We start from the raw sequence: 12923 nt of genomic DNA, 5'->3' as shown, positions 1-12923 counted from the left end.
TGACCTTATTAGAATCGAGTAAACTTTAATGGACAAAATTATTCCCTTGTAAAAGTGAAAGTCAAGCATTTAACACTGCATTGCCAGACATGTTGTTTTCCTTGAACTTTTACATTTATATTCAGTACAACAATGACCGAAAATGAGATGGGGATTCAGAGTGACTGACTAGTACTAAGCAGCATATAATTAACATCATTTATACTTAAAAAATGATTTATATAAACATAAACGCCATGCACTTGTATTTAGCCTCCTGTTCTCATCCTTTTCCTTATAATCAGACAGATGCAATCATTTCTTTGTGCTCACACCCCCGCATCTGAGCTCAGGCACAAGTGGAAATGACATATCCCCTCTTTGTGAAATAAGTTTGCGCCGGTGACATGGCGCTCGGTGCATGAAAAGCCTCGCAGCAGCGAGAGGCTGTTCATCAGTCGCTCTATTTGGCTGATCATCACGAAAGAAGAGCTGACACAGCAACGCTCTAAGAAGTTGGGTGTTGACTTGGGAGACACATTTGCCCATGGCGTTCCTATTGGTTTATCAGTGACGTGATGACACGGAGGAGTTGTGCTTAACACTTTATAAAGCCGCTCCGTCCGCGGCGAGCCGCTCTTTTAATAAAGACCGCTGAAGCTGAAACTGCGTTTCCATCCCGACTACTGGAAGCAAGCAAAGCGTCTGCGATACTTTACACCATGAGTGAGGTAGGACTGGTTTTCTGGGGTTTTTGTTTGTTCCTTTTTTTAAAAAAAAAAAAAAGAAAAGAAAAAGAAAAAAAAAACAGGTGTCGGAATTTTATCCAAAATACGCACGAATCTTAAGACAGGGCGCGCATGTTGAAAAGACGTTTACGACCAATGTGATGGTCAGGAAGGTTTCTAAAAGTCCCGGTTTTTACTTTATATCGTTTTTATTTTATTTTATTTTTTTTACATTATTTAGTGTTGTAGCGCTGACAGTTGCTGAGTGTTGGATGGAGCGGATGGAAGCGAGCGAGGCGCAGCAATACTGTTCCTACAGATTCACTCCTTTCACCGCTGAATGGGTTGCTTGCTGCACAGCACACGGGAGGAGGCGAAAATCCTGCACCATGTTAACAGGTGCCAAACTTAGTTCTTTCTCTGGCACACCTGGATCTCATGCACTCAGGAAATTCTTGTAATGCTACTTCATCAGCAGATGAACTGGAATTGTTTCTGCTCTGATGTGGGTATATCGGGGTGGTAGAAGTCAAACAAAAATATCTACCATTACACAAAATCCAGACTTGACTCATCCATTTCAAAGTGAAGACTGGGGGGGGGGGAAATGCCACAATTTTGCACTGTTCCAACAATAATGTTTTATGTAATAAGAAAATTCCTAGCATTGCATTTTCAGCTTTTTAAAATCTCCCCAGCCCCGTCCAAACAACTCTTTGTTTGGACAAACAACTCTTTCAGTTGTTTTGAAGGTCTGGACTTCTCCACAGATGGTAGAAAATCAAAGTCAGGCTGGAAATATCTTAGATGTTGTGCAGCTGATAATATAATAAAAATGAGTTTTTCTCTTTCATATGAAAAGTGAAGAGACAGCAAATCAATGAAGCATTACAGTCAGGGTCTCTCCTCATTTTATCGGTCTGAACATGTCATTTATGCTGCTGAGCACAGTTTGGAATGCAGCTAGAGAACATTTAAAATACACTTAGACTATTGTATAAAATACTTATTTGTACTTGTATCTATTTTTCTTTTTTCTTGCATGTAGAAAGAACGTGGGGTTAATTTGTCATCTGTGCATAAAATTTGAGCGGACAAAGACAAATAGGTTTAGGTGAAGAAAAATTTGCATGAAGGTTGTCCAACTGGTTCTGCTTTTTTTTTGTTACAGAAACTCTGCTTGCTTGTTTTTTGTTTCGAATTTAGAGCAAGTTCTCAGTAAAGGAACTTGCGTAGAAGGCTGCAGGTCCTTAAGAGTTTGAAATACAGCTTGTCTTTTCTTTAAATAGGTATACAAGTATCATCTTCCTTTTGTTCTCAGACTGCATATTAATGTTTTTCACTGGTCCAAAGCTAGATGAGTGTATATAAAAAGAAACTATGAAAGCATAGGGATATCTCTTCTCTCTTTTTGGTGTGGTGACATGCAGGTGAAGCTGCACTCTTTAGTAATGTTTATTTTAAGAGACAGAGGGAGTCAAGAGTAAACAGCAGGATATACATTATGTCTGGTGTAGTAAAATTTACACTCGGTTGAAGTTTTTTGTGGCATGGTGTGCAAAGTGAAGTTCTCAGTTGAAGTTATGGGTGTAATCAGTCTTCATAGTTGACTTAACTGAAGCTGGAGCAGTTCAACATGTTCTGGATGGATGAGTCTGCAGTGGTCAGCATTGCAGTGCTCGCTCCATCATTGCTGCTCTGCACTCTTTGCCCTTAAACATCTTTTCTCCCTTCAAATCTCCTGGCCAAAGATACAATAATGGAAAAAAAAAAACACTTACTTTGGTGTATTGTAGCACAGACTACTGGACATTATTGCACTTTGAAGTAACACCTGAAACTATTATGATAATTAATATGTATAATAACTATTAAACTGGCCAGACTTCGCAATCAAACAAACGCGACGATTTCTATCTCTAAAGTAGCTGGCGTCTGTTTTAGGGATTGCTTTACTTTTCTTTAAGGGTAAACTGTGATTTAACAAAGCAACTTCTGAACTTGGTGCACATGATTCACATATGTCATAGCCATTGTTAGTCTAGACTCTAGAGAAGTGTCTCTCACTTATCAAGCAACAATCTGTCCAATGCTAACTCACCTAGCCCAATGAACTGGGTAACCAACTCTTCAGGTTGGTTATCAAGCAACAGTCAGTCCATGATCTTGCGCAGAAGCAGTTTTGCTGTTTTTGAGCAGTTCCTCATAACTGCTCAAAAACAACATGGAGTGAATATTGTGCATAAAACTGTACATTTCATGCCACCTCTTTGGCAGTATTCAATACATTTAATTGACAATATCAACTGATTTGAAAGACTTTTATATTGATATATTTTTCAGGCATAACGTCCAACCCTAACTGTGCATCTAAGGTGTCTAAATTATGGAAGCTAAAATGGAGGCTGGTCGGTCATGTGAACTGCTGTCCAACATTTGGACTCTAAGGCTGAGAAGTGCTGGTCTTAACTCAAACAGCAGAGCTGCTGTAATAATTAAATGTTTTACTGATTAAACAATTTCCTATAAGTTACACAGAAGGCTTTTGTGATGGATTGAATGCAGCAGCCTGGAGAAGGCGACTGTGGTTCTCCAGGCTACTTTGAGGAAGTAGCTTGTTGTTGAGGAAGTAGTCTGTTGCTGGGGTAGAGTAGTTTGCCATGATACAACTCCTTTTATACAAGGAGTTGTATCTTTTACTTGTTTGCAAGCACACAGCTGCAGCTTACACCTCCATGACTGCCTGGAAATATATAAGACAGAAGATAAGAGTTGGCACTCTTTATATGGTGCCACCCAAGTTCAGCCAGTTGAGCCAGTTGAGCTAGTGGAGCCAGCTACTCACGCAGCCAGTTTATTAGGCTACGTGAGTCAGCATAGAGAATAACAATACCCAGCAGTTCCTCATCTTGGCTCCTCTCAGCCACCTCACCTCTACATATGACTAAATTGTTTTGCATGCTATTGTGAAAATTACTTAACTGGTGGCAGTAAGGGGTTCAAATGAAGTGGATTACATAAAAAAAAAAAAAAAAAAAACTAACTCAAAAAGCAGAGACAATGTTTCTAAGAGAACATTGTCTCATGAAGAACCCAGTTGGGTTTTTTTCAGGTGTGTTTGTGCAGTGAAATAATGCATCATTTATTTGAACATTTGGTTTGAAGGTGAGTACATTAAGCCTGACAGCGCATTTCTACATTTAAGACTACATTTTATTTCGCAAGAAATTAAATTGTTGAATTGAGTTGCCCTGTCAACCAATCAATAAAGACTTGAGGGTTATAATTTTTTGGAGCAAAGCTTTATTTTAATTATCAGTAAGATGCTGAAAAAGGAATGCCAAAGAAGCACCGAAATGTAAGCTATTTAAAATATGATGTATTTTTGTGACGTGGGTAATTCAAATGTGAGAGAGACCAAGATCTCCTGCAGATAATCGATGTCTCTATGCTGCCCTGTGATGGACGGTCCAGAGTGGACATAGGCACCAACCAGCCCCTCTTAAAACTTGACAAGGATAATATAGAGAATGGATTGATGGATAGCTGACCAGATATTGTATCCAGTTTTAAAGCCTCACAAATAAAATCTCAGTAACCATTTCTATTTCAGTTTGCAGTATTGCAAAACTGTCATACATATTTGATCAATGTGTCATTAGACCTGTTGCATGGAGCCTTAACACCGCTTCAGTTCCACACCCACACAAATATATATTAATGCTAATCAATATGTCATCACAATTTCCAGAAATAGTATCACAAGTAGGTACGTTTTTCTGATATCACCACATTTTAAAGGCCGTCTTATCTTGAAATCCCTCCTGCTTCTTGATAGTAGCTTTAAATAGTTCATAGTTAGATACCATCTTTATATGACATTTTGAACCACATCAGGACTGCTGTATGAAGTTCAAGTTATCTTAATCTTGGTGCACTTCAGAGCGAGGAACAAATGTAAACAAAGAGCCAAGTTAGTGATTTGTCATATTCACTAACTTGCTCCATTTTAACCAATGAAACTGGTGCCACTAACTGGTTCCATGATGCCATTGTTTTCGTTTATAGAGATTGCTGCCTCTAGTGGTTGATCTTTAAGAGTTATGCAAAAGCGCTTCTTTGTGTCCATATTATGAAATCATCCTGTGATAAGGTTTTTTTTTCTTTTTTTGCCGTTTGTTTGATCTAAATGTTCCTACACTGAAGAAAATGGCCTGAAATAAACATGCAGCCACTGCAGTGCCATCATGTTACTAAGGCAACAAGGTTGCAGAATTGTGCCAGAGACTATGCTTGCATTACACAGATATTAAAATGATACAACTAATATATCGTACATTGGCTGAATATGGCTTTGTAAAATACCCTTTGCAGTCCTCTGTTTACAGAGAGTAGAACAGCTGACTGATTAGCTTTTCAGGATGAAGTCTTGTCAAGGACCATTTCTTTCAATTTACACCGTATGTTTCAGTGAAATCGATTCCCCCGGTTTCCTGCTAGTGTTGTTGAACTGAAATGTTTTCCGATGAAGTGTTACACCATCATTCTGACAGGGAACCATCAAACACACTAAAAGGCAAAAGCAATGACAAAAGTGCCTGTGGCTTTGGTGTCCACCTGTGATTTTACAGTTCAATTAATGAGCAATCTGCTCCAACTTCAATAGACGACATATAGCTTATTGCTTGCAGCTGTAACTTTATGACAGTGTTATTTTAGTAGGAGTAGTGGGTGGTGTAACTTGGCTTTGAATATGTTTGTCACAAGTGTAAATGTCTTAAAAATTACTGAACCTTTCAATGTTGTAAGGAAGAGAAAGGCGTAGTATCCCTCTTTTAGTCAGCTGACCAGCAGCATGCAGCAAAATGTGGGGAAGCTGGAACAAACTCTTGTGCTGCACAGCTGGGAAAACATCTGGTCTCATTGGCTCCTATCAGGATATTGAACTATAGGAACAGATTGGTGAAAAATCAAATTATCATTCTGGTTTATGAAGTTTTGAAGTCAGAAGGTTTTAAAATCTTATGATACCATGATGCCAGTAATTGGTCCTCGTCTCAATTTGACCTTCTCCAAACTACAGTGGCAATATCATTTCTTTGTCAAGAGCATTTTTGCCATTCAGAAGCATCCTTGTTTTTTTCTTCCAGTAATATTTGCTGAATAATAGCATTAGAAATAAAATCAACTTTTTCCATTTTTCAGTATGGATATGACATTCTGCATCTGTCCATATATTTTGTCTTTTCTTGTAAGTGTGGTGTTTTAAGCTATATCCTACCGTGCATCTTCATCTTACATCCTTAGCATATTGTTAGCTTTTACAACTGACAGTATTGTCAGGATTATTCTTCTCTTGAGCAAGATGATTTATTGCAGTTCGATTTGTCTTTGGACAAATAGAAGCAGGATTTGGAGCTGGAAACAATGACACGCTCCAGGAGAATGCATTCTTGCTTCATTCACAAAACCAGGAGGATTTTCTCGCTTCTGTTCTTAGTGACCAGACTCCCTGCTGCAATCAATAAAACCTAATTAAATATTTATTTTGTATGCACTAGAATGTCAGATACATATTGTGATTACAAGTAAATGTTCCCAAAGTGAATCAAAAAATATACTTATGGTAAACTTTCAATATTTGTATTTCACAAAAAATGCATGAACATGTGTAGTGTGCCTATCATCAGTGGTCATTGGAAGAGAGGTGATGTTCATCCTGGCTGTGTCAACAGTGTAGCTTCACAGCAGTAGATGGTTTGGGTAACAATCAGAAATATGTTCCTTTCCAGCAGCTCTTAAATTTGTTCAAAATTTCCAAACAAATCATAATTACATGGATTCAGGGGAGCAGAGTATCATGTATAGTAGTATCTATGTAGTATCTATCTACTATGTATTGCAGTATGGATGTTTTTAAAAAATCTAAAAATCTTTGTCTTGGATGGATTTATTGTTAGTGATTTCATTAACTTGACATGCAAGTTCTAAATTGAAATTGTGCTTCTTTTGTGCAGACATAGAAATAAGGAGAAATATAGTTCTGCACAGATGGTGGCAGACAGGCGTCTGAAATAGTTTTTGGACAGTGAAATTTGACTCAGACCTCCCATCCATCTGTAGGCTGTTATCAGAAACATACTGAATGTCAGATGTCAGAGTTTTATTAGATTTCCTTCTCCATATCTTTTTCCTGTTATTATTCCAATGAGGAACACTTTGTAATATCTTACCCATGAAAACTGTCATTGCAGTCCTGTTGAAATTAACAATTCTGCATTGAAAAGATGAACATTGTGACCCTGGAGGAGGTCTGTTGTTCAGGTGGGATAATCTGTTGACTCTCCACTAATCTTTCTAAAAGATTGAAAAGAAGAGAACAAACATAAGAAATCCTGTTTGCAGTTTGCCTCAGGCCGTGCAGGGGACATGACAAACCTGGACAAATGTGCAAAACCCCACACAGAGGAAATAACTATCACTCTACCCTGAACACACAATCCCAAAGGATAAACATGGTGGTGGCACAATAATGAAGTGGGAGTGCTTTTCTTTGGGCGGGGTCGAAAAGCTGGTTATAGCTGACATCTACTGAGCTAAAAACCTAAGGTGAAGGTTTTCCCTGAACAAGAAAATAACCATAAACATGCAAAATCATCTCCAAATGAATAGCTTTGCTCAAATTAAATCCAGACAATGTCTAAGCCTAAACCCAATTGAGAATCTGTAACAATTGTGGAAGAAAACCTAGAGGCTGCAAAACATTTGAGACCGGAGCAGGTGTTCACCAACCAGCAGGAACACACTATATATTGTTGCAAAACATCTTTATATATGTTTATATATTGAAATGTGACGTCTCAAACGTTCAACTCAAACTCAAAGTTTTGAAAGTTTTGAGTTTGTGTTGAATGTGTGAATGATTTTAGAGTGAAATTATCCTGAGCATTAAGTCTGCTAAAAAAAACCACAACCGTCAAGCCTTACTTTGGCTCGGAAGGGAGACATGGATGACATAAAATGCAGTTTAATCCACTTTAAGCCTGGAGAGTAATTTCTTGCTCTACTTAGACTGAAAAATCCTAAACAACTTTAATAGTCAACACAAATCAAGTTTCTCTCAATCTCATCTCAACTTTAGAAATACAGGAGTTTCTGTGGTTCTGTGGTGGTGCAGGGTTAAAGCACAACCCACATATGGAGGCCTTAGTCCTTAATGTGGGGGTCACAGGTTCAAGTCCAGGCCTGCTGTCCTTTGCAGTGTGTCTTCCCCCTCTGTCATTTCCTACTTTCCTGTAAAACTGCTATCAAATAAAGGCTGCCTGAGCCAACAAAAATGTTAAAATATATTTTTATAGGAGTTCCTGGTGCACATTATTCCTTAAGAAACATAAATCGAATAAATAAATTCAACTATTTGACCAAATATTACATCGGGTAAGATATGGTAAGATCTGAAGTTTTTTTTCCCAATACCTATGGTTTTGGACATTGTTGAGTTTGCTTTTCAACTTTACTGATTGAAACGCAGCAGCACTCACCATCCACATCAAGATATTAAGCAGTATCAGAGTCTTTTCTCCTATAATAGGAGCTTTCTTTTATTTGTTTGGTGATAGAATTGACATCTTGCAGCCTCCATTGCTGACAATACCTTCCTGAAAGAGTCGTTAAGCAGATTTTCATAGATAATGCACTTCCTACTAATGGCTGTTGGGTTGGAGGGTAGACGACAGAGCTGACATTGTTTTTTCCAACTATTTTATGTCCCAGAACTTTATTTACTTCTTGAAAGCCCTAAAGTGAGAAAGAAATGTTGAGTTGCTGATGAGTATAAAATTGACAAAAGTCTTAGTGCAATTCAATCACTCTTTGAAGACTTATTATACACTTATCTGTATCGTTATTCTCTTACCTTTTTACTGATCATTGTAAATGAAAATAAACCTATGGTATTTTATTATTTTAAATCTCCTTTTTACATTTAATTTGAATAAATTATTTAATTGCTAATCTCCACCAGCCAGCTAATACTCTTTTTATTTATGTGTTTTTGATTGTACCAGGTTTAGATTCCCCCTGTGGATGTAATCACCAAACACTTCATCAACAACACAATCTTGATCTTCAGCACAGACAATATGAATGGCAATTTACCCACTCATGACCTCATAAATCACTTGGATTGGTGTCGAATGAACACAGAAGCTATTACACATCGGGTGGTTAAGTATCTGGGATGAAAACAGTTTTTGCAGTACATGTGTAGCTGTCTTCTGATTATCATAGTCATAAATTTGCCAGCTGTGTACACAGAGTTGATGGGCTCCTGTGTCCCAGTTTAATTTTGCGCAGCCAATAGTTTATAAAGTGAATCAATAAAATAAAATGACATCTTCATTTGGCCTGTTGCATTGGAAAATATTTGCGGAGGCTGTTTTTATGTGAGATTGATGAGTCTCTGATAAACTATATTTTTGCAAATATTAATTCATAAAATGCCTTTGATCAATAGTTTTAACCTTTATGATATATATATATATATATATATATATATATATATATATATATATATATACACACACACACACACACACATATATATATGTGTGTGTGTGTCTGTGTGTGTGTGTTCAGCAGATTTTAGCAATAGCAATGTGACAGCTTTCATTTCTCAAATAGTAGCACAACAGACCGGCGTATGAAACGGCATTTTGACAACCATAAAATGTGTTAATACGGTCAGAGTCGATATTAAGGTGAGAGAAAAGGGACTACAGTCGCCTTGAAGGTCCACCGGGTTGTGTAAATCAAGCATTTCCGCCGTCTCTGCCGCGGTGCTCTATGTGGGTAAGCTCTTGTCTGCCGTTTAGTCATTCATCTCATGAGTTCAGTATGTGCAGAGGGGCTGAATTAATAGAGCACCATGGAAGGCCATTACTGCTGCAAGCTGCAAATTTACCTCCCACAAAAATCATTACTGCATCACTCTGCAGATTCAAAACAGAGAGGAACACTTGTGGGACTGCAGCGACTGGAAGGCAAACTAATAAGTAAGCTGGCCGCTGAAATAGGTTTGTGACTGCAGGGATCCCTGATTCAGATATTTAGGCTAATGCTGACATGAGGCATTTAAACATGTTGGGTGTATTAAGTTCTCTGTCATCACTATTAATGTTCTCATAAATAGGGCGATTAAATTTTAAATGGTGGACTTCCCTTCCTGTATGGTTTCTCGGCCAACGCACCCAGTAATTAGTGCTTTTATAATTAAACTTCAGCTACATTATTTATTTTGTTCTACAAAAAGAAGAGAAGTTATGATAACAGGTGACAAAAGACATTAAATTTGCATATTCTGGGGAAAAATTGTCAGTTTGTTTGGCTTCTTTGCTGATTGCTTGTTTCACAGCAACAGGAAGGGACTTTTTTTTTTTAATCTGCATGTTTTGGCAACCATAAACTAAACTTTCCCTGTCGGATCAATATGTATATTTTAATTTTTTAAATTAATTTAATAATCATTTAACAGCAAGATTCTGCAATTCAGAAACATTTCAAGGAGTAAATTATTTGTGTTTAACCTGCCAGTAGATTCTGTATTATGTTTGTAGTATTATATAATTTGTGTAATATCCGACCACAGGTTTTGGTTTGAGTCTTAAAAACTCTGGGTTTTAGCAAAGTATTTGGAAAAAGCCAGTATTCCCCTATGTTTTTCTACAAATATACAATATTGTTTTTATTATCTGTGTTGAATAATTCAGTCCAGTCCATGTATGTTACTGTTATTAAGCTTGTATAAACCTATGGAAGGTTCTAATGATAACCCCCCCACTCCCGGAAAATACACATCTGTTTTCTCAAATTAGGTAAAAGATTAGTGAAATTTAAGATTGAGATAAAGATAAACATTATTATTATTTCCATGGTGCAGTTCGTTTTGTAACCAGCATAGAATAAATGTAACAAACTAAATACAGTTGACATCAGCTTTAATTGGGCAACAAACACAGGTTCCTGCAGTCATGTTAGATCTCTAAGGTCGGCTTGCTGACACAAACAAGTGGAGGTTTGTACCTTTTTGTATTGCTCTTTAGTGTCATGTATTGGTGAATATATGCCAGCAATGTTATCATTGTAGGATGAAAAGGATTTTATCAGACATTTCAGTGGCTAAATTACTGTAGTTCCCCCTTTTTTAGTCCTTGTTTTATCTCTTTATCATACTTTGGTTTCTGTGTTTTTCCAACAAAGTTTATAGAAGCAGTTTATCTGTGTGTGTGGCTGTGTGTGTGCGTGTGTGTGCAAGCTTTATTTGTGTTTTTTTTCAAATTCTTAACGTCCATTGGGTGGGAAATGAGAACTCTTGGACTAAACAAATTGCCAAGTCTTAAAATAAACACAGAGACAAAGATAACAGGTCTATTTTATTCACTGCCAATTTTTTCTCTTTCATTTGGAACCAACCCACTGCTTTGTTAGTTTTAACCAAGCAGCAGACTTCAAAATATGGTCTGCTCTGTCTGCTGGCTGTTGAGAGAAGATTTTAAGGCCTCAGTCGAACAGTTTGAGCTGAGTCCTCACATTATTATCACATTAAATCACTTTGCTGGAAGATGTTCTGTGGGATGTTTCCACTCAAAGGTGCCTGGTGGGACAGCATGATTTGGAGGACAGATTCATAATTTGACATAATTAGAGGCTTAATTTGAACACCTTGCTCTTTCAAGTTCATTTGAAAGCTACTCTCAAGCCGCCTGGCCCACAAAGGCAGACAGAAGTGCTATCTGGGTTACCTGGGGACGTGTTGTGCACCTGCTATGACATGTGGACACTTTCTGGCAGCTAATTGGACCTTGAATCTGATCGGAAAGACAGAGCTGGTTTCTACCAATATATTGATCAATCTGCAAACAAGCTGATCACTTCAGGCTTTACAACTTTGCTTACAATGCAAAGTGATTATTAGTGAAAGTAATTATCGCTGAATTATTTGAACCAACTGACGCCCCCATGTTAATTATATAGTTACTAGTTGTATTCAATAACTTTGAATATTATTGAAAACATGTTTTATTACTGTAACTTTACGTATAATTCCACACACAGATATTTTCAAGCCAATATTTCTGTTATTTATTATTATTTTCCTATTACAGCTAATAAAAACACATTTAACAGTGAAAGTTTAGCTCAGAAAAATATAAAAGATATTTTGATGGAAAAATATGGGCTTGATAAAAAGTATGTTTAATATCTGCTTAAAAGCTATTTTTTAAAAGATATTGATATACTGGCAGTGTATCCCCCTGTAGAGTAAGCAAACCATAAGAGATAATACTTCCTCTCTGGACAGATGTCGATCCGGGTCAGCTGTTTTTGGGCAACAGACTACATCTTGGTGCATATCTAGAATAATACACTTTTCACAATTACCAAGGTCCAATCTAAATGTATCTGAAACAATAGGAGACTTTTACAGCATGTTTAAAGATCTGAGGAACACAAATTAGACACAATTATATGCTCCAGGATTATTTGACACACTTTGTACTCAATGCAATGTGCAAATATAGCATTTAGTGGTTGCATGTGCAGTCTTAATTTCCCTTAAGATGTAATTTGGTCATTGAACAACTCATTAGATAGAACTTATTACAATACATAAACTGTACAATCAAGTGAATGTAGGAAAAGTGTGAGGGTTTTATTATGGAAATGGAGCATATGTATTAGAAATTCTGGAAGGTGTTCCACTGAAGTAAAAAAGAAAATTAAAGTTGAACTAGATAACAGGTGCAACAATAAATAAAGATATTGGATTAACAAAGTCAATGCAACTAATCAAGACAGTGCAGCTCTGCGGCTGCCTTTTCTTTACACCAGGTGATGGGATGTGATATATCAATATTACACAACAATATTTCTAGTGGAAGTAAAGTCTGTCTATTGAAGCACTCTTCCATTACTTTATGCGGGCGAGTTGTTGTTTAGATGCTTGTTATGACCCTTGAATATGATGAGTGATTTTAGCTTGAAACCCTGCTGTGTCTCTGTTTGAGACTTTTTTTAAAAATGAGAATGGTAGTACTTCTTGGTCTGCTGCGTTGTATTTACACATTGCCTTCACATTGCTCAGTGCTAGAAGCTCTCATCACAAAGGTACTAAAGAAGTGCCTAAGTCCCACTGTAAATGTAAAATGTAGTTTTACA

General features: G+C 37.1%; 1 protein-coding gene across 1 annotated transcript in view; it reads left to right on the top strand.

Annotated features, from left to right (window-relative positions):
• Positions 1–448: 448 nt before the first annotated feature.
• Positions 449–12923, top strand: part of LOC129359440 (calmodulin regulator protein PCP4-like) — a 33037-nt gene continuing 20562 nt past the window's right edge. Inside the window, exon 1 of the transcript XR_008605895.1 lies at positions 449–710. The gene's annotated coding sequence lies outside the window, so the exon portion shown is untranslated. The remainder of the gene's footprint in view (positions 711–12923) is intronic.

Source organism: Poeciliopsis prolifica, unplaced genomic scaffold (assembly GCF_027474105.1).
Source record: "Poeciliopsis prolifica strain line A6 unplaced genomic scaffold, Auburn_PproV2 SCAFFOLD004, whole genome shotgun sequence".
In the NCBI taxonomy this organism is placed as follows: domain Eukaryota; kingdom Metazoa; phylum Chordata; class Actinopteri; order Cyprinodontiformes; family Poeciliidae; genus Poeciliopsis; species Poeciliopsis prolifica.
The sequence above is the reverse complement of the archived record's forward strand: the minus strand, read 5'-3'. Positions and strand labels throughout refer to the sequence as shown.